The following is a 24,718-nucleotide window of genomic DNA, read 5'->3' as shown; positions in this document are numbered from 1 at the left end:
CTATTATGGTCGAGAACTTTGGCGATCGTGTAGGGACCTTTATAGTTCGGTTTAAGTTATTGTTGGTTCCTACTTTCCGCTGCAAATCTCTTTAGGACCTTCTTTATACTTCGAGGGCTTTCTATGATGTTTGTCGTAATATGAGTGGTTGTATTTACGCAGTTTTTCTGAAGCTTCGATCGCCACATCCTCGACATTTCTCTTTTGTCTACCGGATCGACTAATGTTTTTGCTATGTCTTCTATCAATATTTTTTCGTTGATCAAACCGAGGTCATGAAGACCATAGTCTAAAAATATTGATAGAAGACATAGACATAGACCGAAAAGAACGTTTGAAGACGATGCTTTTATCGCCGATAAGTGTTGTTAATAGTATATTGAACCGTGCTTAAATATTTTTTCAAGATTCAGGCGAATTTATTACCTTAGCGAGCTTTTTAAGAAGCGATTTACTCTTTCTATTGTTCCGTTGGCCCAAGGCGAAGCCACGGCTACTTTTCGCAATTTAATTTTAGCGCTATTAACGAATGACTGAAGTTGCTCCGACGTGAACGCAGTTCCACGATCGGTAACTATCTCCCTTGGAAAACCCATAATATCAAATAGAGTTTCCAAACTGGAACCCCTATGATTCTTTCGAGCTCATGGATTTGGCGGGAAAGAGCCATGTGTAACGAGTAAATGCATCGACCATCACCAAGCATACTTATAACCTTCATGCGTAGTTTCGAGTGAGCCGAAATGATCAATGTGCAACGTGTCGTATGGCGACGTCGGTGAATCCTGCGCCAATGATTGCCCTTCGAATCGGTGGGCAGAACTATTCGCTATTAGGCAAGTAATACAATTGTCTATGTAATTCTGTATTTGCTTTCGCATCGACGGAAACCAGTATGTTCCGCTGATGTCTTGATACATTTTTTCGACTCCGCAATGAGCCACGTCATCGTGATGAGCGCGTATAATAGCGTTCATCATGGCTTCGGGAACGGCGAATCACGTGCGGTCTTTTCCTTTCTTATATATTAGACCCTGAATTAACTCAAATTTATCGTTATCGTTATATTCCAGGTTATGCGTTATTTCTTGCAAGCGGTGATCTTGCAATTGACGGAACTCTAGTTCTTGTTCTAAAGGCAATGATTCTAAATATATGATTTGTCTACTTAACGCATCTACATGCTCCATCTTTTTATCCGGTGAATTAAATTAAATTTATAGTTTTGCAACATTAAGGTCAACAACAAGGCAATTCTCGGATTCAAATTAGCTTTATTAACCGTACGCACTAACGCGTTGCAATCCGTCACAATCGTAAAATCTAACCCGTATAGATACATGTGGAATCTTTCTATCGCGCGTATTATCGCGAGCATTTCTAATTCAAACGAGTGGTAATTCTTCTCTGCTTTATTTAAGGTTTGACTGAAATATGCGACTGGGGACCACTTTCCATCTGATTGCGATTGTAGCAAGATTGCTCCAGGCCGTCTACACTTGTATCGATATGCAATTCTGTGGCTGCCGTCGGATTATACAAGCACAGTATCGGATAAAAAATAAAATCTTTTTTAAGTTGTTCAAACGCTTCAACACATCCTTCGTCAAAGTTAAATTCTACTGATTTTTTAAATAAATTTTGTAATGGTCTTGCTTTGATCGTGTAATCCTTGATAAACTTTCTGAAATAGTTGGTTAGCCCCAGAAAACGTTGGAGTTGAATGACTGTTTTAGGTCGCAGAAAATCGCGTATAGATTGCGTATGTCGCGGACTCATTGTGATTGTACTACTCGAAATAATATATCCCAGATACTCTATTCTTTGTCGTAAAAGCATTTATTATAATTTAATTCAAACCTGTGAACTTTTAGTAATATCAATACTTCTTTTAATGTTTCTAGGTTGTTCTCTACCGTTTCGGACGGAATTAATATATCATCGATACAGACAATTATCTTGTCTCGGCAGATAAACGGTTGCAAGATCTGAATAATTCTACGTTGGAATTCAGCCGGCGATTCCGAGAAACCAAAACGTAGGCGCACGTATTCAAATTGTCCATCGGGCGTAGCAAACGAAAAATAGTTCGACGAATCTGGATGGACCTTGATTTGGTGGAATCCGTTTTTCAGATCGAGTAGAGTGAACACGGTTTTATTGCTTAAACGCGCGAGGCAATCCTCTATTAGGGGAAACGGATATTTCTGTTTTTGTATCCTTGCATTTAGTGGACGCAAATTCATATACAATCTTATACTATCGTTCTTTTTTTTCACAGGTATTATTCTCGCAATACGGGGAGCGATTTGATTGGATAATTCCTCGCATGAGCAGATCATTCGTGATCTCGCGAATTTGCTTGCGTTCATGCAACGCAAGTTTGCGAGGAGCATAGGCGTATGTGAAATCATCCCTTAGAACAACTTTGACAATAATCGTCCTCAACGATAGGTAAGTCCAAATTTTCACAATCCGTCAGTAACTTTAACAACCGTTATTTAACCGTGTTATCAAAATCTATCTCGCAATCCCTCGATACTTGATTCCGCATCTGTGTTCGCGCAGCACGCTTCCGTTGGTAACAGTAATTGCGTTATTTGCCGATCATTTTTATTTGCTGGATCATAAATTAATCTAAACTTTTCTTTTTCCAGGAAATCGCCCCCGATGATAAGATCTACTCCTGGTAGTTCGGAAGCGGATACGTAAAAAGTAAATAAGAATTCTCTGTCGGGTATACCCTCGAATTTAATCATTAAGTCGGTTTTACCGATAATATCCATTTCCGAGTTATTGGCTGTTTTTATCTTTCTATCCGCGACTTCTAATGTTAAAAATGATCTGTTCATAAAGTGACTGAAATAGTTGAACGCAATTACCGATACCTGACTACCGGTATCTACAAGTGCTTGTAATTTACAATCATTTCCATTAATATACGTTACATTAATTAATGTTTTACGTATCTTTTCCGTTTCCGATGGTGCTTCAGTCATCGCCCCACGATGGACTCACCGGTTGACTCCTCGTTGGCCGATTCCACCATCGCCACTACCATGGGTTGTTAGGCTGAATGCTGCGACGAGATGCCGGTACGTTTCCTCCTTACTAATTTTGGATAAACAGCAATTCTCTGCCCTGGCTCCCTGCAGTGGTAATACCTCTCTATCCGTATTAGTCTTCGCTTGTCCTTCGGTTGAGCGCCTCTACTTTGACCTCCGCTGGTTCTGTGCTGCACGTGCCTTGTTCCGCGGGAATGCGGTTCGTTCCTATTTTGCAGGTCTTTGATTCTTTCGGTTATGTGCTTCATTTCGCTCAGAAATTGATCCACTGTCAATGACTTGAGTGCCAGAGCAATCGCTCGCAGAGAATTCAATATTATGCCTCTGCACAGCACATCAATTAGTTCAGTTTGATTGAAATTTAGATAGTGTGCTATCGCCATCTTATCCAAGGCGTATTGGCGGAACGTTTCTTTCGAATGTTGCCACCTTCTGATCTTAAGTTTTTATAAGGCATCCTACTATCAAATAATCATTATTTCTTGTTTCAGATTGCTCCCGCTCTCTACAACTATACCGGATTGTGTTTCAGCTTGTGTACCAGCTCTTCGCTGAATTAACCAACTTGGATGTAGCAGCCAATAAAGTTACGTCTGAGGCCCGATACACTTGTGCTATTTTATCTGTGCGACTCACTCAGAACGTTTTCTTCCTCTTCTCCATCGAATTCTACAGGGATTTGTGACGCCATTAACATTACCGAGTTCGAGTGAATTGCCATGCCATCTGCAACCGTTCGCTCCGAGAATCCCTGGCTACGAGACGTAACGTTTGCTTCGCCGTAGGTTCTTCCGGTGTGAGAGCCGGCATTTCGTTTTGTAGCAGGAGCCTCGCAAAGGCTGTGGCCATTTGTTGCAACAGATTCTGCTGTGCCTGTTGACCCTGCAGCAGTTGCTATTGAATCTGTTAGCTTTGATAAAGCTGCTGCTGTAGTTGCTGCTGTATCCGCATAGGTTCTGTAACTGCGGAAACGGCAGCCGCTAATTCTTTACTGAGTTCCCTCTTGGAATTCTGTGTTCACGTCATCGGAGCGGTATTCACAGGCATTGTAAATGCTTCGTCTACTGTAGGCGGAGCAGACCTTGGTCTTATGAGATCCACGGGACTGTTCTTTTTAAAATGCTCTACTAGGGCTACAATTAATGCGTACTGATCATCCAATGCCATGATCTGGTACCTTCTCGCTTTCTCTTAAAGCTGCTCCAGGGACATGGCTTCCAGGATTCTTCTGTCCCTCGAAGAAATTAGTACCACGACAAGTGAAAAAGTTTCTCGACTGTCCGAAAATGGTCGTACCACGTGCCACCGAACGCGTATTCGCGAGGAAATCGCGAGCCGAATCCCACTTCTGAATTTAAGGCTATAAGGTCAGGATCTTACAGGCCAGGATCAGGATGATGAGGCCTGGATCAGGATGATTTCGTTATGAGTAAAATGTTCGTTTATTACAAAAAAAAACAATGTCTTTATTCGATTCTTCACACACACACACACACACACACACACACACGGAAAATACAAGTAAACATCGTTAGTTGCGCTCTCACAACCGATAACTATAAAGATACCGACCGCTGCGCGAATACCCCGACGATAACTGCTTCTCGGGAGTATTTCCTCGCAGTTTAAGCTATTAACGACTTCACGAATTGGCTCTACAAATTGACTTACTCTCTCTGACTCCGAGTATTAAATGCCCCACGAAGAGCCTCAGCACGCCATCACGGAGTCGTGCTCCGTTTCTTCTTTTCTCCGGGTCACCTGACCCGCACTAGCATGACGTATGCCCCACGAGCGCCGCGAGCGCCGATATCGCACATGATGACTGCTTACACGGTGTTTCACGAGAAACCTTACAATATTAAAAATAAATAAAATATATATGTATATATTTTTATTATTTATATTATTTATATTTGTTCTTTATTTTAATATATTTATTCTTATATATCTTGTAATTCAATAATTTCATAATGCGATTTATTATGTATACAATTGTTGAATGATATCAGGTAATAATTATTATTATCCTTGTTCCTCATATACGGAACAAAGATAGACTGATAACCTTTTGTGTCACATTTTCTTTTTATAGTCGTATCCATGTGCGCAATATATTGATATGTATATTACATGGATATCACCATATGCAAAGTATAAGCGAGACAAGAACGCACAATCATATAATCTTTTTTTGTCAAGCTATCAGTATGTTACCACTGAAATTTCCCCATATATATAAATCTAGTAATATTTGCTAAAACGTTTTTTCTCTTCGGAGAAGTTATATTGCTTAATGAAAGCTTTTTTTAAAATATTTCTTATATATTATAACTATGCAGGTCGCTATAGAGCCGGACTTTACTTTTGACTCTCAAAAATTTATAATAAATAAAGTAGGCTAACTGCACCTGATCCGCAAAGAACTATACGATCTGCATGTTATGTTAAATTTTATTTCGATCTTTTTTTCAAAAAGAAAATGGCTCTATAGCGATTGGCTAATGATTCTACTTATTACAAATATCACGATTTTTACATGATTCTCTTTATATTTTAACCATAATAATATTTTAGTGAATCTGTAATTCGCAGCTGGCCGTGAGAAATCTTTACGGTATCTCCTGTCGACCCTTAATAAGACGTTTTATAATATTTAACGTCATAATGTTCTCTGGGAGTATTCATTAAACATTAAATTGTAAGAAATAGACGGCCGTAAGCAGTCATAAAAGAGATTCGGAATATAAACAGCTAACATAGAGAAGCCGTCGCGGTCGTGCAGACTAAGTATCTTGATATTAGACGAGAGATTCGAGTTCAGATCCAGTCGGTCTCCATTTATTTTTCCGAATCTAATAAATATCTTTCAAAATTTGTAGAAAATTTATAGATTAGAAAGTCGGACGCTAATGCATAGTAATTAATAATATATAAACATTACATATCTGTTTTTAAATTTATACTTGCTGTTTAATGTCTTACAAATGCTTGAAAGTTTTTTGAAGTTATTTTTTCTTATTACAAAGATTTTATATTATATTAATATTTGATTTATGTTGTGGCGATTATATCGTCATGATCCTCATGGCTATATTTTCGGCAATTTGGATTTCGCCGAATTATCTCAGAGAATCATACTAAATACGTAAATATGAAGACGTTGCATGTATTCATATCCGATATGAACTCAACAGAATAGATTTATTTTCTATGTTTTCTTGTAATAATTTCTTTTTGTATTATTCGAAACTAAACATATATTCTATGATCGTTATTTTCAAGTCTTTGTAAGACTGAATTCTTGCGGGTTGGAAAACATTATTTGAAACGTTTAACAATCAAGATAATAAACAAGAGACAAATAATAATAGCAAACAGGTTCTTCTTCGAAATTCTATTTGTAAAAATTAAGATATTTGTTATTGAAAAATAATCTCGAAGGAGAAAAGTATAGGGAAGAGAACTGATACGGAATGACGGACAGGAGATTCGACCGACGGATACAGACGTGTACAGACGTGTTTTTAAATCATGTATAAAAGATACTTTAATAAATCAGACTTTTGCACAATATTCTTTCCGCCACCGTCTAGCATTCCATACTGTATATATGTAGGAAATTAAATATAACTGTAAAGAATCTGTGAATATAAATATCGTTTCTCAAGTATTATTAATATCGCTTATGATTTGAATTTCGCAAAGACGTGACGAGCGTGTTTATATCGCGAAGCAGCTGATCGAAAACAGCTGATCATGTATTGTTCTTGTGATCATCGCGTGATCGTCTCATAATCAGGCTCGTGTTTTTCCATGATTGGCGACGCTTTTCTTATTTCCTACATTTTTGGAGGCTCAGTCGGGATTGATTCGAGTCAATATTAAAAAAAAATATATAATCGAGTATTGCGTAAATCGGTAATCGACCCGAAGTGTGGCAAAGTCAGGTGCAGATCGATCGTTTTGTGAGTTAGTGAAAAGGCACATGAGTCTTACGAAGGATCCGTCTAGCTTCACAGTGCTGGAGTTAAAAGAGAAGCTGAAGATGCTCGGTGTTAGTGCGACGGGATCGAAGACCGAGTTGATCCGTTGTTTGCTGCAGACCGATCCCACGAGTTGACTTCATGCGCATTCCAACGATGTGCATGATTCGTTGGATGATGCGAAGCGAGATTTGGGACAGGATGCTGTCGAGATGTCCACGGAATGCACGTGCGGCAGAGTTGTCGCGGCGAAAGGTGGACGTGATGAAGAGAGAGAAGGAGCTTTTGAAGCGAGAGCTGGCAGTGACGAGGCTGGAGCTGGAGCTTCTTCGATGGAGACAGAGATCTGTGACCAAACGAGGTGCGATGACGGAGATGGCAATGGATCGGGTGACGGTACGACGAGCCACAGATGATGGTTGAGACGACGCTCCGAGCAAGCATAGCGGCTATCGCGAAATTGTTGGCTATTTCGATTCAGTGATTCATGCGAGACGTGGGAAAAGCAAGTGCAGCTTCTCGGAACGACATACAAGTTGCCGGACAATTTGATGAAGATTTTGATAGGGTTGAGACTCAAGGGCAAAGCGGCGGAGTGGTTTCGCTTTAACCTAGATTTATTGAAATGCCGATGGACAAATTTTTCACAGAGATGACAGGCATGTTTAATCATTGCCCAAATAAGTTGGTATGGAAGCGAGAATTCGAGGCGTGAGTCTGGAAGAGGGCGAAACTTTTGACTCATATATGCATGATAAAATCATTTTGGCTAATATCCATAGACGAAGGCGATCTGATAGATTACATAATAGACGAGATAATTGACCTTAATTTGCAAGATCAAGCGCGAATATAAAAATTCACGACCATAGCGTCTTTATTGGAGGCATTTGAATAAATTACCTTTAGATCTGGGAGACAATCGGTTCATCTACTGCGAAGTTCGGCAGAGGGACGAGACAGTGACGTAGTGGAGAAAGAGAGAACTGGGCGAAGCGGTGCTATCGTTGCGGAGTGCAGGATCATTTGAGAGCGAACTGTCCCGCTAAGGAGAATGGAGTGAGGTGTTTTCGATGCAACAAGCGTGGACACGTGGTGACCAGATGTAGCAAAAAGATTACTGCTAAGAGTAGCTGTACGGTAAGCGAGCGTTGCGATGAAAAATATTATGTCGATGTGTGCATAAATGACCATGTATGAGCGATGATACCGGTGATCACCGATGATGATATCAGTAGCGATATATGTTTAAATGCGGATAATATGCGGATTGTTACGCTAAATTGAATGCTTTACGGTTAAGTTAAAACAAAATTTATTTTCGCGGAATAGGCTCGATCGATAATTGAACATTGGGCGAATTTAATACGAATATGTACGTTGACGATAACGTTTATTTTATTAAGGTTCGGGTAGTTTCTGATACGCTCATGCGTCATGATCTAATAATCGGTGCTGATTTTTTAAAGACGGTAGAAGTCTCGATAAAGACGAGTAAAATTACAATCTCTAAGTCTAAAGAAAACTTTTTTTTATTGGAAATCTTTTAAATAGATTGCATGGATAAAATCGATAAATTAAATATTTCACATCTCGATAATAATTACAGAAATATGCTAGAGAGATGGTCAGGAATTACGAACCAAACAAAATGCGTGAGATAGACGTTAAAATTAAACTGATACTTAAAGACAATGAGTTCATATATCAGCAAGGAGGAGACTGTCCGAGCAAGAAAAAGAAATCGTTAGGCGGCAGGTAGACGAATGGATGCGCGACGGTATTGTGCGGCCGTCATTGTCGGAGTATGCGAGTCCCGTGGTATTGGTGCGAAAAAGAACGGCGCGTATAGATTGTGCGTGGATTATCGGCAATTGAATTGCGGGATTGTAAAAGATATCGTTTGATATCTATTGCCATTAATCGATGACCAGCTGGAGCGCAAGATGCTAGAATATTTACTACCCTGGATCTTGAGAACGGATTTTTGTCGAGGTGGATGAGGATAACAGGAAATATACGTTTATTAAAGTCAATTAAATAATATAACACCCCATGGACAGTAGGAGTTTCTGAAAATGCCGTTTGGCTTGTGCAATTCGCCAGTGGTTTTTCAGAGATTCATTAACGCAGTCTTTAAAGATTTAATTAATAGCGGGATAGTATTGACATATATGAATCTAATCGTGCCGGCTAGAGATTACGAAAATGCGTTGCAGAAACTTGATTGAGTGTTTGAGAGGACGAGTCAGTTATTAATTAATTGGAAATTGGAATAAATATCATTTCTTGAAAGCGAGAGTTTCTAGGACATATAATCGAATCTGGTAGCGATCATCGGAAACTAAGACGGATACGGTTATGAGATTTGTCGAGCTAAAAAATATCAGACAAGTTCAGAGCTTTCTGGGTTTATCTGACTATTTTCGAAAGTTTATATATAATTATTCATTAATCGCGCGGCTTGACAAATTTATTGAGAAAGGATTCTACATTTTATTTTGAGGAAAAAGAAAGAAATGCGTTTAGTGAATTGAAAAAGCATTAGCATTAGCGAGCAAGCCCGTTTTAAGATTATATAAGACTGACACGAGTACCGAATTACACACTGATGCGTCTAAACATGGTTTTGGCTCTATTTTATTACAACGCGAGTAGTATGTGAATAGCCATGGCCCGTCAAAACAAACCCCCACCACTTCCCCACTGGCGGCAGGGGCGTGGCCTCCCGCTGTCAAAAAACTGTCAGTCACATGGAATGGAGCGTGGGAATGGAGCGTTCTGATTGATCGGTCGGCGTGGCAGGTGATAATTATGTAATTAATGGGGCCGTTCTTTGGCTGAAGCCAAAGCTGCCAAAGCGTGTGATTGGCTCTGCTCATAGTGCCCCATGTGTGTGATTGGTTATCGAAATGCCAGACGAAAAAGAAGGGAAAGGGGGAGAAAGTATCTGGGACTGTTCGGGATCCGAAAACAAAATGACGTCTACGAAAAAGAAAGATAGAGGGTGTGTGAAGGGAATATACTTGACGAGAATGGAATGCGGTTTTTATGACACGAGGGATGGAGCGAGGAAAAAAAAATTGATTTTTTACGAGTTTTTATTATCTGTATATGGACTATGATGAATCACGTTTTCTAGGACGGAAGATTTCTCGGCGCCTCATAGCTAACGAATTTAAATAAATTTCTCGAGTTGTTTGACATTTTTTGTATGGAGGAAATGAATAAAAGTTTTGAAGACGAGAGGTTTTCGAAGTGTAATAACCGTTAGAGTTATTTACCGAGTCGTATGGTATTTGAGGAAGGAAAACAGGAACGACCAGGTTCGCACTAGAGTTTCTGACGACGACGACGACGACGACGAATTTGGAGTTATACGAGGTTTTTATCTTATAACAAACATGGGTTGAAAAAATTTTCTTTTGACGCGATGATAATTTTGCAAGAATACTGAAGGATGAGAGAGAGAGAGAGAGAGAGAGAGAGAGAGAGAGAGAGAGAGAGAGAGAGACATATCAGGAAAGCATAGAGATACTAGGAGACAATAGGAAAACACGTTCGTGCAGATCAACGTAAATGACTTTCAAAAAAAAGGGAAGGAGTTGTGAAAAATTTCGGATAAAAGAAAAGATAAAGAAACGATATAAATTTAAATTTATGTTATCAGGTATAAGCTAAATTTATTATTTTTCACATATATGAATGTTTTGTTAAAAAATTAAATACATTATTCAGTTATTATATAAAAATTATAACTCTCGATTCATTAAAATTATATTAGTAATTTCTTTAAATTTTGTAGTGTAATTAATTCTAAAAATACAATATTAAAATATGTATCCAAAAATGGTAAATTATTTATTTACGTTCTCACAGCAACTTTGATATCCTTTTGGTTGCCTCGGAGAGTGAGTTTGATGATATCGGCATCGATGTAATTGTTAGGTAGATATAGTTCTATCTCCTTGATCAAATAATGTGCGCACTCGTTAACAGTATCGATGACAGATGGTTTATAGGAGCATCGACACATTTGATGATATTTTCCATTCCTTGAAAAGTAGCTTGCTGCATTACAATTGCGACGGAGTAAGTTTTCCTTTTTTTGGACGGTGGTTGTTCCTCCGCTTTCGAGTCTGCTTGCGTATTTTTAGTACTGCTTTCTTTAGGAAAATTTTCATTTTCCTTATACATCACCAATACAGCTTTCGTTCCGTAGGCAGAGGTGAAGTTGATGAATATGTTTGCAAATGTGATAGGATTTACTTTGCTTTTGTTGCTTCCATTAAAGTACGCGTTCATGTCCCGAATACTCTCTTGAAATTGCTGCCACGTGTCTGAATCAAAGCTGATCTTCTGCAGAATTACCACTCAATTTAATGACAGGCTCGAAGATACTCTCCTTAGATAATTGTATTAGATAATTGTAATCCCACGTGTAATTTCTTCGTATGAGAGATATTGAAAGGGTACGTCGTAGAAAGCAACAAATTTTGTTGCACATTTTGCACAGAATTCTTGAATATCTTGCGAATATTTTCTACTTTAGCGGGATTCGCAGCTTCTTGTGGTCTGGCCGTATTACTTAACGAGAGAATTTTGAATAAATGTTTACTTTTAACAAACGAAAACTTGGAGGGATATTTTTGTGGACGCTTCGAATGTCGATACTCGAATGAAGCAATGTACCGATATGTACAGCAATATCTACTTATATAGCATCTCCCCTCCCTTCGAAATAAATAAAAAAATACATTCTATAAATAATAATCAAACCGAAGATTTTAGAAGAAACACATCTCTTCGCTTTGTCTCTGCTCTTTTTCAAAGAAAAACTTTTCTCGAATAACAGAATTATTACAGATTTGATCATGTTCGAACATGTGTGTCTTGGATGTTAGATGAGAAAAATTTTTATTTTTTAAATAAATAAATTATTAAACATTCGAGTAAACTATAATTTGTTGTTGCTCTTTTTTCAACAAAGAAAGAATTTTCTCGAATAAAGCAAATATTGCAAGTTCGATCATGTTCGAACATGCTTGAATATTAGATGAGAAAATTAAAAAAAATCATCGAAAAAACTCATACAAAAACTATTTCAAGAAGAAGAAATTACCGAAATATACAATAGAACGAGTAAGAATTACGAGTAAGAAATATTTTATAAATGTTAAATTTGAAGAAGCGAGAACTTTCTTCAAACTTAAATAACTATTCATTTGGACGCGACATATGCCTGACGCCATTTATGCGTTAGTAAACAAAAAAAGATAAAATCGAAAAAGGATCAAGATCTAGATACAAGGAATACAAATTTTCAAGAAAAAATGGTTTATTACTAGGGCTGAGATAACATTCTTACCTCCCTTTCTCCCTGAAACTACAGAATAGTTCTAGAATTTTTATAAGTCTCTTTTCCGTACGGAAAAGATAGGATTTTCTATATATAGTGCGTTTTGCACTATCTAAAACTATTTCTGAGTTGAACTCTTTCGTGCTTCACTTCAGTTTCGTCATGCGAGTTTTAAAAGTTTCAAATTATTTTGTGCGAATAAAGATGCGAAAAATGGGCAGTGAAGTAATTAGAAGAAGCGTAAAGTTAGCATCGATGTTGGATACTCGCATAAACGCGGCGAAATTTTTAACTAAAATATCCAACATTTCGATGCTAACTATCTGCTTTTCATACGTTTTTCGTGCGAATGTTCTGATACAATATTGGGAGTATTGTATTAGTTATGATACTTTGGTACCGACGTGCGGTTACTCCGGATTGCCGGAAAAATAATTGAGTCGCGATGTGCAGCTGGACACGAGGAGGAGGATGTGGGTGGACACATCCAAAATCTTCTCTCGCATCTTCATAATGGTAAGCACCGCACTATTATTTTTATATAAGTAATTTGAATAACAAACTCGGTTTAGCTAATTTTTAATAATAAATTGTAAAAGGAAATGCTCGTCAAAGGGTTACTGCGTTGGTGTATCCTCTCACGCAGATTCGGAGGCAATGCGCGGAGGAAGAGCCAGAAGTAGGACCAGCGCGTAAGTAATATCACTAAAAAACTAGATAGGAATAATATTAAAAATATAATTTTTTACAATTTTCTAAGATTAAAATTTTATTAAATGCTTTTAGGAAGGGCACGTGTTGAATTAACGCAGGAAGAGGAGGCGCCTCCAGAAATTATCCAGCTCTCATCTGGTAGGTTTACATTTTCAAATAAATAATCTCTAAAACAAAAGTAAAAGATAAAAATCTTAATACAATTTTGTTTTTCAGATACGGAAGTAAGTACTCCCGACCCACATGTGTTTTCGCCTGTAAGTACTGGTAAGTTGATAAAGAGAAAAAATTAATTAAAAGACATAATAATTATATTAATTAAGGGCATAATATTAATATCGTGAATAAAAATTTATGATATACTTTTTTCCTAGAATACGATCATATGTATTCATCCGTAATCTCGGAAGAGGGAGGGGATGAAGAATAGGAAGAAGAGCAGGAAGAGGAAGAAGAGAGAGAGGAAGAGGAGGAGGAAGAAGAGGAGGAGGAGGAGAAGGAGAAACGCGAGGAAGAACGAAAAACCGAAGAGGAAATTGGAGAAACATCTTCTGCTGGTATATAAACTTTTTCTTAATTTTTCGATTTATGTTCGTATTTAATTTTAAATTATCGAATTTTTTTAATAGGAATTCCTCTCAGCCCTTCTTCATGTAAGAAGGAGACAACGTTAAAAGGCGGGTTACCTCGGCGAAAAATATCATGTATGCACGTTTATTAAATTAAATACGAACATAATATTCGAAGCATTATCGAAGTATTTTCTATAAAGTAAAATACTAATTTTTATAACTTTTGTGCAGAAGCGAACATCGAAGAGCCGCAGCGTGGAAGAAACCGAATACTCCCTGCGCAGGAAAATTTGGAAGAGGAAGAGGAGGAGGAGCGGGAGCAAGAAACAACTGACCAGCTGACGAAGAAAGGGAGGAGAAGGAGGTGAGAGAGGAACAAGTACGAGGTAGAAATTTTAATCATTTATTATTTATTAATCGGGGAAAATTCGCACCAGTTTAGAAATTTCGAGATATTAGGAAGGGAGGCGATATTCCGTTTGCGTCCGCTACCCGAAGGAGTCGAGTTTTATAATTGGCTTGAAAACGCATTCGCTGAAATTCATACCTATGCGTTGCATATCTCCGAACCGCATGATTACGTGGGATTTTCATTCGATTCGGATTTAACGCACGGTGGGATTATCGTTTCGACCGGCACGCGACTTAATTTATGAGGACATTTGGCGTCTTGTAAGTTCAGTAGCGCAAAGCGCCAGTGGTCTCGATATCGTGCAAAATTTTAACGTACGCTTTTTCAATGTCACGGCACCCAGAGGTCGCGCGCGCGTTTCGAATAAACTTACACGGGAAGATGTTGCGAAACGTTCGATTTTAACAATCTCCAATTCGGATAATTTGTGTTTTCTCCGCTCTCTTGTAGTCGCGCAAATTTATCATGAACGCGGAACGTTGCGAACGGGGGAACTTCACGAGCGATGGAATGCGGTAAGACGTCAGAATTCCTCGTTACAATGCGATCTCGCGCAGGATTTGACGAGGAGGACTGGCATCACTATTCCAGCGGAAGGTTGCGGGATTCGGGAAATAGAATGTTTTCAACGCTTTTTCATCGCATCCGATATCGCGATTATTGTTTATAATTTTGCCACTTTCGGACGCGGCGAGAGGACCTTTGTTCGACAGAACCGCGGTACTCGCCTCTTTAGAACGCGAGCCCTTATACAATTAAATATTATATATTACGAACGTCAACATCATTATAATCCTATTTTAAATTTAAAAGCGGCCGCGGGAGGTTTCATATCATGCAATATCGGATATCGCGAGGAAAGAGATCATCGCTGCTCAAATAAATGTTCTCGATGTAACAACGTGCCGCCGTGTGATCAGCGCGAAATCGTAGAACTTGTTAGGTGTGAGACTTGCAAACGTTCGTTCTTTGGAAACGCATACTTCGAGCATCATCTCGCGACAAAGTCGTATGACGGAAAAACTCCGGCGAGTGTCTGTAATACCCATTCGACTTTGCGAAAGTTGTGAACGGATTATAAAAGCGACAAAAAAACATAAATGTGGCGTTTCTTTTTGTAAAATTTGCAGTTCGCAAAAACCGCTAAATCATCTTTGCTACATGCAACCTCTCTTTCGTGAAGACAGATCCTCCGCTATTGAGTCCGACGAGGATTCTTCTGTAATTATGAAAGAGAGCGAGCAGAATAACGAGGATGAGCAGGAACGCGAAAAGGGACGAACGGCAGTCATGTTTTACGAAACATTCGTTTTTTGAAACGCGTCAAGATCAATCGGTTGAGGGAACCGATATAAAAATTCACGTCCCGACTCTCTGCATCGCGCAACAGATTTGCGATTCGTGCGCGGAGATAGATAATTTGTCGGTGCGCTGCGACTGGTGTGAAATACGCGAATTTGTTTTTCGGGAGGATCCTGTAAAACAATTTATCGAATTTGTACACGCCCTACGAAACATTTTACTCGGATCATTTGTATAGCGCATAATGCGAAATCGTTCGACACACAGTTTATCCTGCGGTACATTGTTGAAAATTACTCCGGATTAGAATCTCGTATAATTTTGAACGGAACAAAAATTATGGTCTTATCACTAAATCGTACGAAATTTATCGATAGTATTAATTATATGCCAATGCGTTTTGTCAGAATTACCGAAAGCCTTTGGATTACCGGATACTTGTGACAAAGGTATCTTTCCTCACTTATTTAATACTATTGATAATCAAACATATGTCGGGCCGCTACCGAATGTTCAATATTACTCGCCCGAAACAATGCAAACAGAGGATCGCGAACGTTTTCTTACATGGCACGCGAAAATGACAGAAAAAAATACCGTATTTGATTTTCAACGCGAAATATTCGAATATTGTCGCATTGATGCTCGTTGATATCCTTCAACGAGCATGCATGGCTTTCAGAAAAATATTCTTAGAGCGGGGAAACGTGTGTCCATTCGGGGAATGTGCAACTATCGCTTCAACGTGCATGAGAGTTTTTCGATAAAACTTTTTGCGCGAAGGAGAAATAAGAATCATTCCATCGGGTGGATTTAAAAATAACCAGTCGCGCAAAGCCGTACAATGGCTAATTTTGAAGGAACGCAAGATCGGTCATCGAATAATTCACGCGGGACGCGAGTATCGATTAGCGGAAAGCATGCTTGTCGATGGGTATTACGAATGCGAGAATGAAGGTGAGACGCAACGTCATGTCTTACAATTTCACGGATGCTTTTTTCACGGATGCCCATTTTGTTATCCAATAAATCGTGATAAAACGCTCGGGAATTTTAAAGATACGATTGACACGCGTTATGAACGAACGATTGCAACGTCTTGGCAGTTACGTCAGCAGGGATATATCCTAACGGAAAAATGGGAGTGCGTTTTTGACGAAGAAATGCGCGAGAGATACGCGAATTTCTTGAAAATCATCCTATGGTACAAATCTCACCTCTCGATCCTCGTGACGCATTTTTTGGCGGACGCACCGGCAATATCGCGACTCAATACGAGGTTTCGGGTACCGAAAAAATACGCTACGTAGATGTATGTTCTCTGTACCCGTACGTACTCAAGACTGGAGTTTTTCCAATCGGTCATCCAGATATTTATGTAGGCGAGGAATGCAATAGTTTAATTGGAATTGTGCCAAATTTTAATTTCAGTTTCGTACGTTGTCGAGTACTCCCTCCGCGTGATCTTTTCCGGTACTGCCGTATCACGTACACGGTAAATTATTATTCGCTCTTTGTCGTACATGCTGTGAAACATTTTCTCGCGATGCGTGCTCTCACGACGATGCTGCGGAGTGTGAGTTCGAGGGCACATGGGTATCCTGTGAATTACGCAAAGCAATCGAAAAAAGGATATCTCGTGACACGGGTAGATGAGATTTGACAATACAAATCCACGCGATATAATCTCGAAACGCAATAGGGTGGATTGTTTGCCGGATATATCAACACCTTTTTATAACTAAAGCAAGAGGCGAATGGGTGGCCGAGCGAGTGCGAGAACGACGATGTTGCTAAAGAACGTTATCTGAGGGAGTATGATGTAACCGAAGATATCATTCTTAATAAAAACAATATCGTACGTAATTTCGGCTTACGCTCCGTCGCCAAACTCCGTCTCAATTCGTTTTGGGGAAAATTCGGCCAGCGAAGTAACTTGCCGAATACGGAAATAATAAGAATCCCTCAACATTTCGCCGAATTGTTGTCAAGCCCTGAACATGAGATAATCGAGATATTGCCCGTCAACGAGGATGCAATATATGTTTCATGGCGGTTAAAGAGCGAAGCGGTGGTATCTTCACCAATAACTAATGTGGTGATAGCGGCGTACACGACGGCACAAGCGCGTTTAAAATTATACGAATATTTGGAAAAATTAGACCGGTGCGTATTATATTATGATACAGATTCTTGTATATATACGAGCAGCGCTGATCCCACCGAGTATGAACCGCGTACAGGTAATTTTTTGGATGATATGATTGACGAACTCGAAAGTTACAGATGTAGTAGCTTCATCGATTTGTATCTGGCGGACCGAAATTTTACGTAATACGTATACCGGACGGACGCAAATATAAAATATATAAGATAAAGGGGATCAAATTAAATTTTGAAAACTCGCGGCTGCTTAATTTTAACAGTATTTATAATTTATTATTAAATAGGGAAAGAGAGGAGAGAGAAGAAATAAATCTGTGATTTAAAGCAATTCGTCGCACCGCGTTTCACGAGGTAATAACGCGAAACGAAGTAAAAACATGTGCTCCAGTTTTATTAAAACGTAGATTTATTGACAATCGCTTTTCTTATCCATTTTACGGTTTTACGTGATATAATATTTACTTAAAATTAAATTAAGTTAAGGCTCGGATTTTCCCCGTCCTCATGCAAATGTAAATATGTATACTAAATAAATAAAAATGTTTGTAAAAATTAAGTTTATTTTATTTTAGTTATTAAATTTAAGAGAAAAATGTAATTCGAAAAATGTTTATTATTCGAAATTTCGATTAGAAAACGTTTTGTAAAATTAAAAATGTGAATTTGTGTTTACTTTTAGTTATTAAGAGAAAATGTAATAAAAATGTTTATTTTTCTAATTGTAAAAAAAGTACAATAAACCTTTTGTAAAATTAAATTTTTTAAACTCTCAATTTTTCCCCACATTATTATAACTTTCTTTTAAAATTAATTTTTTATACAGAAAAAATTTTGAATTTTCAATGGAGAATAAAATACTTTATAAAAGAAAAAAGTAAAAATTTTTACGTATACAAGTAAGTATTCAATCACTTTTTTTGTGAGCAAGTTTCTTCGGCTTAGCATTTGAGGAGCACCGCGTACAAGCTCGTTAGCGCTGGTGCTCTCCCGGTGAACGCTCACACGAGCGTACGAGCGAGGCTTGTCGCAGTCGAGTGAGCTCGTTACGCGAAGATGCTGGCGTGAGCACACCCCTGTCGCGGAGAGGCCCTTCCGCGAGTAAGCTAATCTCAAAAATCTCAAAAATCTCTCTGAAAAAAAATCAAGAATCTCAAATGTCCCATCCCATTGTTTATTAAACTAAATACAACGCGCAAGACGTTCATTTCGCGAAATGGATGTGCGCTGGAAACATCCATACACGTTGATCGTGTGCGGACCGACGGGATGTGGGAAAACAATCTTTGTAAAGAGATTTCTTCGTCATTTACTCGTTACGTCAGATGTCTGTTTTGAGAGAATTTTGTTTTATTACGCCGAATGGCAGGATGCTTATCAGCAGTTTCAATACGAAATTCGAGATTCCGCAATCGAATTTCACAAGGGATTACCACGTCCGGAAGATTAGTCTAACGATCCATCCCGTGCGAAATTGATAATAATTGACGATCTTATGAGGGAATCGTCCTCGAGCGAAGCGATCGTAGATCTGTTTACCAAGGGAAGTCATCCTAAGAATCTCAGCGTAATTCTCATTACGCAAAATCTGTTTCATCAGGGACGTGGACAACGCGATATATCTCTCAACGCGAATTACTTTATGGTTTTCAAAAATCCACGAGATCGCGCGCAAATTCATCTCGCTCGTCAAGTCTATCCGAACGATCCAAAGTTCCTCGAGGAAGCGTATCACGATGCGTCTCAACCTCACGGATATTTAGTACTCGATCTGAAACAATCGACTCCCGACGAATATCGTTTTCGCACGTGCATATTTCCCGATGATACGGCGAATTACATTTACGTAGGTATCCTTTTCCCTATCGCGCAGATCCTTTTCCGAAGTTTCGTATAAAAGTATCGTACTCGCATTCTCTCGCGACAGTCGCGCAACTTTCTCGCGATGAAGAAGAGAACGTCTTCGATTAATGCGAGAAAAACCGCAGAACGTTCGATCGGTAAGAAAAATATCTGTTTTCTCAAAGCGCTGTGTTATTTAAACAAAAATCAGCGTGTCTCTGTCTTATGTCAGGCGGACGAAAAATTCATTCGTTGTATCTGCGAGTGCGTTTTCAATACTTTAAGGGTAACGTTCCGCTCGAACGCGCTGAAAAAAATCGTCTAAGCAAATATAAAACAACTTTGCGTCGCACAGCGAGAAAAGTCGGTAATTGGAAAAGTAAGAAAAGGTTATTACTACAGCGAGGCGGATTTTTACCGTATCTCATCGGACCTATACTATCGTTCCTATTTTCGAAAATTATCGGTGGGTAGTCAGAGAGACAGAGAGAGAGAGAGAGAGAGAGAGAGAGAGAGAGAGAGACAGGTAAACTGAATTATGGAAAGGACAAAGAAGATGGTTTTGATTTCCACGGAAAATCTCGAAAGAATGCAGCACCTCCAACATCAGCAATTGGTAATAGACACGAGGGAAAATTCCACGCGGCAGAATTCGGAGACGATACACAGAGAAAATTTAAACACCCGGAACGACTTTGACCTGCTCATGACTCGATTCCGATATGAGCAGGTTTCTTAATTCACCCACCCCGCGCGATGTAAGTGAGAAATGGAAATTGTATAAAGAAGTACTTTGGCGATATCTCCATTTTGATAAATCGCAAAAGGAAGATTCGACGCGTAACGCCGTCGATGAGAACAATTCAGATGCGCGGGAGGGAAACGTAGCGGAATCGGCGCGCGAATCACAAATGCCAAGCAAACTTTCTCATCTCGACCAGTATGTAATATACTACGGGCCGACTCTTTACATAAGCGCGAACGGCAAAGCGTCGAAAAAATATTAGAAAATGTGCCGAAAAGTTTTCGTACCAAGGCGCGTTTACTTTTGAAACATTTAATTGATAAAGCAGTACTCGCGAGAATTACTTGGGACGAGGAAGGAATCGCGACTATTGACGGTAACGTTATAAAAGATTCGAATATCACGGAACTGATAAACGATGCGATGCGCAAGAGAAAAACTATGAAAGCAATAGGAAGAAGTCAGTTTGCGCGATTACTGCGTACGACAAACATCCCAGCTGTATTCGTAGGAAATAAGGAATTGTTAGCAATCATATTTGTCGAGATATTATCATCACCACGAGCGAGTTCCACTCCGAAAATACTGAGAAAACTTTCGACGCCATCGACGACAAGGAGGAGAGTACGACGCGCGAGAAAGGGACAAAAACGCAAGATCGGTGAAAAAGAGCGAGCGAATTACGCATTATTTCTTTCGCCTCGTTTTCGTAAAACCGATACCCCTATAATGTTCATGAAAAATTCTCCACAGGCGAGAAAGAGAAACGCTTACTCGATTGGTGTGAATTGAAATGACCGGGCTTGAAAATTTGTACTACGATCCAGCGCATTATGTGGGATATTCGGCAACGGATAACCTGTTGTGTGCAGCTAAACCGAATTTCTCTCGTAAAGAAGTAGCTCGAATCGCAAGACGCGTACACGCTGCACCATCCGTCGAAAATTTCCACAATTACGTTACAACGTGATGAATATCGACGCTCTGTGGGTAGATTTGATCGAACTCCGTAATCGCAAAAGTTACAACGACGAATTTTATCTTCTCGTGATTATCGACGTACTTAATAAATTTGTCTGGGTAGAACCGTTGCGAGATAAAACGAGTAACTGCGTGACAAGGGCCTTCCAAAATATTCTTTCGAATCGATGGTCGAGTACCCGTGTACTTACAAACCGACAAGGGCAAAGAATTTATCACGCGGCCGTTGCAAGATTTTCTGAAAGAAAGAGGCATACGTTATCGAATAGCTCGCAAGCCGGACATCAAAGCTGCTGTCGTTAAACGCTTCAATAGAACGTTGAAGGAGTGAATGTGGCGCTATTTTATGCATAAAAATACACGGCGTTACATCGAAGTGTTGCATCGTGTGCGTTTACAATCACATTCGTCATTCGTCCATCAGGATGCAACCGGGGACCGTTACGAGAGAAAATGCTCGCATCGCACGCGAAAATATGGAGCCGCGTAGGGGGAGAGAGAAGAGGGCGCCGAAAGTAATAGAATGAAAGGCTAAATTCGATGTTAACGATCTCGTTCGTGTCAGTAGAGCAAAAGCCACTTTCGAGAAAGGATACGAAGCGAGGAGATATTTCGAGTTTGTCGCGTTCTCCATTGGCGAAGACCCCGTGTATATGAATTGTGTGATTTATCGGGAGAACACATCGATGGGATTTTTTATGAACAAGAATTAGCACGAGTCGATAAAAATTTAGCGGAAGAAGAATTTATCGTCGAACGCGTGATAAAAAGCAGAGGACGCGGTGCTAATAAACAGCTGCTCGTTAGCTGGCGAGGATATCCCAGTAAATTCGACAGTTGGATTCCCACTTCGAACTTTTCTCCAAGATGGAGGAGGAACAATTTTTCATGGTTCTTCCGAGCAATAGCAGTAAGAAGTATTTTCCAGGAAATACAGGCTCTTCTTTCACCACACAATTATCCCACAGTGTACATTTATTCGGAGAATGGGAAGTCGCGCTTAGCGAGATTCAATTTCCCTCCAGTCTTTTTCACGTACGTCGAAACGATAATAAGATTAGATTCGCCGATTTGAAGAGCATAAAGGATGAGAAGAATGCTGAAGTTTACGGTGAAAGAATCACACTTACGGCCAGGTGTTTATGAAAATAAAGAGGATTTTATCTACGCAATTAATAGAAAGTGTAGATACGTCGATTCGCATTTTACTTTCGAACTACAAAAAGGCTCTGATAGTAATGTCCTCATCGAATGTGATGAAAACTGCACTATCGTTTATTATATAAATCTGCCTGCTAATATTTTTCAAATATTGGGGAAAATCAACAATCAATGATGCCAGTCTTTTTTATCATCACAAATTACCTAATTCTAATGATTTAATTCCGTTTTTCAAATTCGGTTTTATCGTCGGCGGTGGCGGATGCGTTATATCTTCCTGGACTATAGAACCCTGTAATCTATGGCACGGTATCTCCGATAAAATGTACGTTTATTGCGACATTTGCGAGCCTTACATAATCGTTGATACGCGAAATCCGCTTCTTCGAATCGTTCCAGTCAAAATACCCGGCTGTAATTACACGTACGGGACGAATCTGGTAAAATATTTTTCCACTCTGTAATATACTCCACTGCGTCAAACGAAATTCCGTAAAATTGAAATAGATATAAAAGATCATCGTGGAGAAAAAATACCATTCGTATCCGGAACGCTGATAGTGACATTACACTTTAGACGTGTCCGTTAATTACCATTTGCGGTGGAAAGTCTACGGAGCTTTGAGAAAAAATTAATCCCGCATGGAATACAACGAGTATTACGAAATGCAGAACGATGGAGGTAGGGGAGGAAGAATTCCTCGAATTTTCGTCGGTTCAGCTTATCAGCGTGGTCATGGGATTGGAAGTTTCCTCGGAGGATTATTTAGAAGAGTACTTCCTTATCTAAGCAGGGGAATGCGCGCAGTCGGAAAAGAAGCTTTACGCGCCGGAATTGGCGTAATAGAGGATGTTGAAAACAACACTCCGTTCAAGGAAGCAGTCAAAACGCGGCTCAAGGAATCGGGAGGAAATCTCAAGAGAAAAGTCAAAGAAAATATAAGTAACTTGATGAGGGGGTCGGAATATAAAACATCCGCGAAAATACGAGTCGCTCAGTTTCCCTTCGGAGGGCACGACGCACGCACCAGTAAATCCGAGAGAAGCACAGTTCGTAAATGCACACAAGTCGGTAAAAAAAAGAAATCATCGAAAATCGGCGTGAAAAAAACGATTAAAAAAAATCATCGAAAAGGAAAAAATAAAAAGGCAACGAAATATCGACGAAATAGCGGGAAAAAGCGCATCGTATCTGATTTATTCGCTTAACATGAGTGTGATTCGTAAATTTGAAAGATATGTCCTTTTTTCATACTCACTCGAGCGAGTGTTTAAAGAGCGAGCTCGATCTTTTCAGTTTACCTCCTATTCAAACCAGTATCAAGCGTTCACAATGAATTTATTACAAACCGGTAACCTCGCTCGCGAACGACGCACCTATAGAATTCGTCGTACTCCGACATGGCGAAGATTATCTAGATCTCACGCATGCTAAGCCTTCGCGTACGAATAGAAAGTTTATCCGGTCCTGAAACATCGGCAGGAGGAGGAAACAAAGTAGGTCCTGTAAATCACCTACTACATTCGATGTTCAACTAGATCGACGTGTACTTCAATCAAAAACTCGTATCACCCCCAAACAACGCCTACGCGTATCGCGTACATCGAAGCATTGTTAAATTATTCTTCACCGATAAAAATTTCGCATCTGACTTCTTGTCTATGGGACACGGACGAACCCGGTTATATGGACGCGTTATTAGAATCGGACAACCCCAATCAAGCTCTCGTGAGACGCGTACAATACATCCAAGGAGAACGTTCGCTAGATCTAATAGGCCATCTTCATTGCGACGTCTTTAATCAGGATAAATTTTTAATTAACGAGGTGGAGGTTAGAATGAGACTCGTTCGCTCGAGAGATGTGTTTTGTCTCATGGAAGGCAACTCAACGTCGAAAATACGTATTCTAGATGCTAGTTTGCTCATAAGAAGAGCAAAAATAAGTAATTTCTGCAGTGTTACTCGACATGCGAGAATGTTGAGTAAAACAATCGCCAAGTATCCCTGACGCCAAGTATCCCTCACGCGAGTCGAAGTTAAAACATTCACGCCGGAGTGGTAGGAGAATCGATTGATAACGCAATACTCGGGCTTCCAAAGCGCGTAATAGTCGGATTCGTCGATAACAAAGCGTTTAACGGCGACAAAAAGCTAAATCCATTTAATTTCAAAAATTACGATATAAATTTCTTTTCGTTATATGCCGATGGCATGCAAATTCCGAGCAGACCACTGCAATCAAATTTCTCAAAAGACTACCGCTCTACATCGAGATATAACCCCTCTTCTCGAGAACCGGCATCCATTTTCTAAGCAAAGAAGATTATGCCAAAGGTTTCACGCTTTTCGCTTTCGATCTCACTCCCGATCTATCGGCAAATTGCGCGGGACAATGAAATCTTGTCAGATATGG

At 39.5% G+C, this 24,718-nt stretch overlaps 1 long non-coding RNA gene across 2 annotated transcripts; it reads left to right on the top strand.

Annotated features, from left to right (window-relative positions):
- The first annotated feature begins 461 nt into the window (after positions 1-461).
- LOC148936769 (uncharacterized) lies at positions 462-3,667 on the top strand. 2 transcript variants are annotated; one of them, XR_016139130.1, is made up of 6 exons: positions 462-1,201; positions 1,422-2,140; positions 2,282-2,454; positions 2,658-2,715; positions 2,996-3,095; positions 3,557-3,667. It is a non-coding gene; the product is annotated as an uncharacterized LOC148936769 (long non-coding RNA). The 2 variants fall into 2 exon arrangements; XR_016139129.1 differs by having other exon boundaries at positions 1,422-2,454.
- Positions 3,668-24,718: the final 21,051 nt, after the last annotated feature.

Source organism: Pogonomyrmex barbatus, unplaced genomic scaffold (genome assembly GCF_055798465.1).
Source record: "Pogonomyrmex barbatus isolate J1 unplaced genomic scaffold, ASM5579846v1 scaffold2, whole genome shotgun sequence".
In the NCBI taxonomy this organism is placed as follows: domain Eukaryota; kingdom Metazoa; phylum Arthropoda; class Insecta; order Hymenoptera; family Formicidae; genus Pogonomyrmex; species Pogonomyrmex barbatus.
The sequence above is the reverse complement of the archived record's forward strand: the minus strand, read 5'-3'. Positions and strand labels throughout refer to the sequence as shown.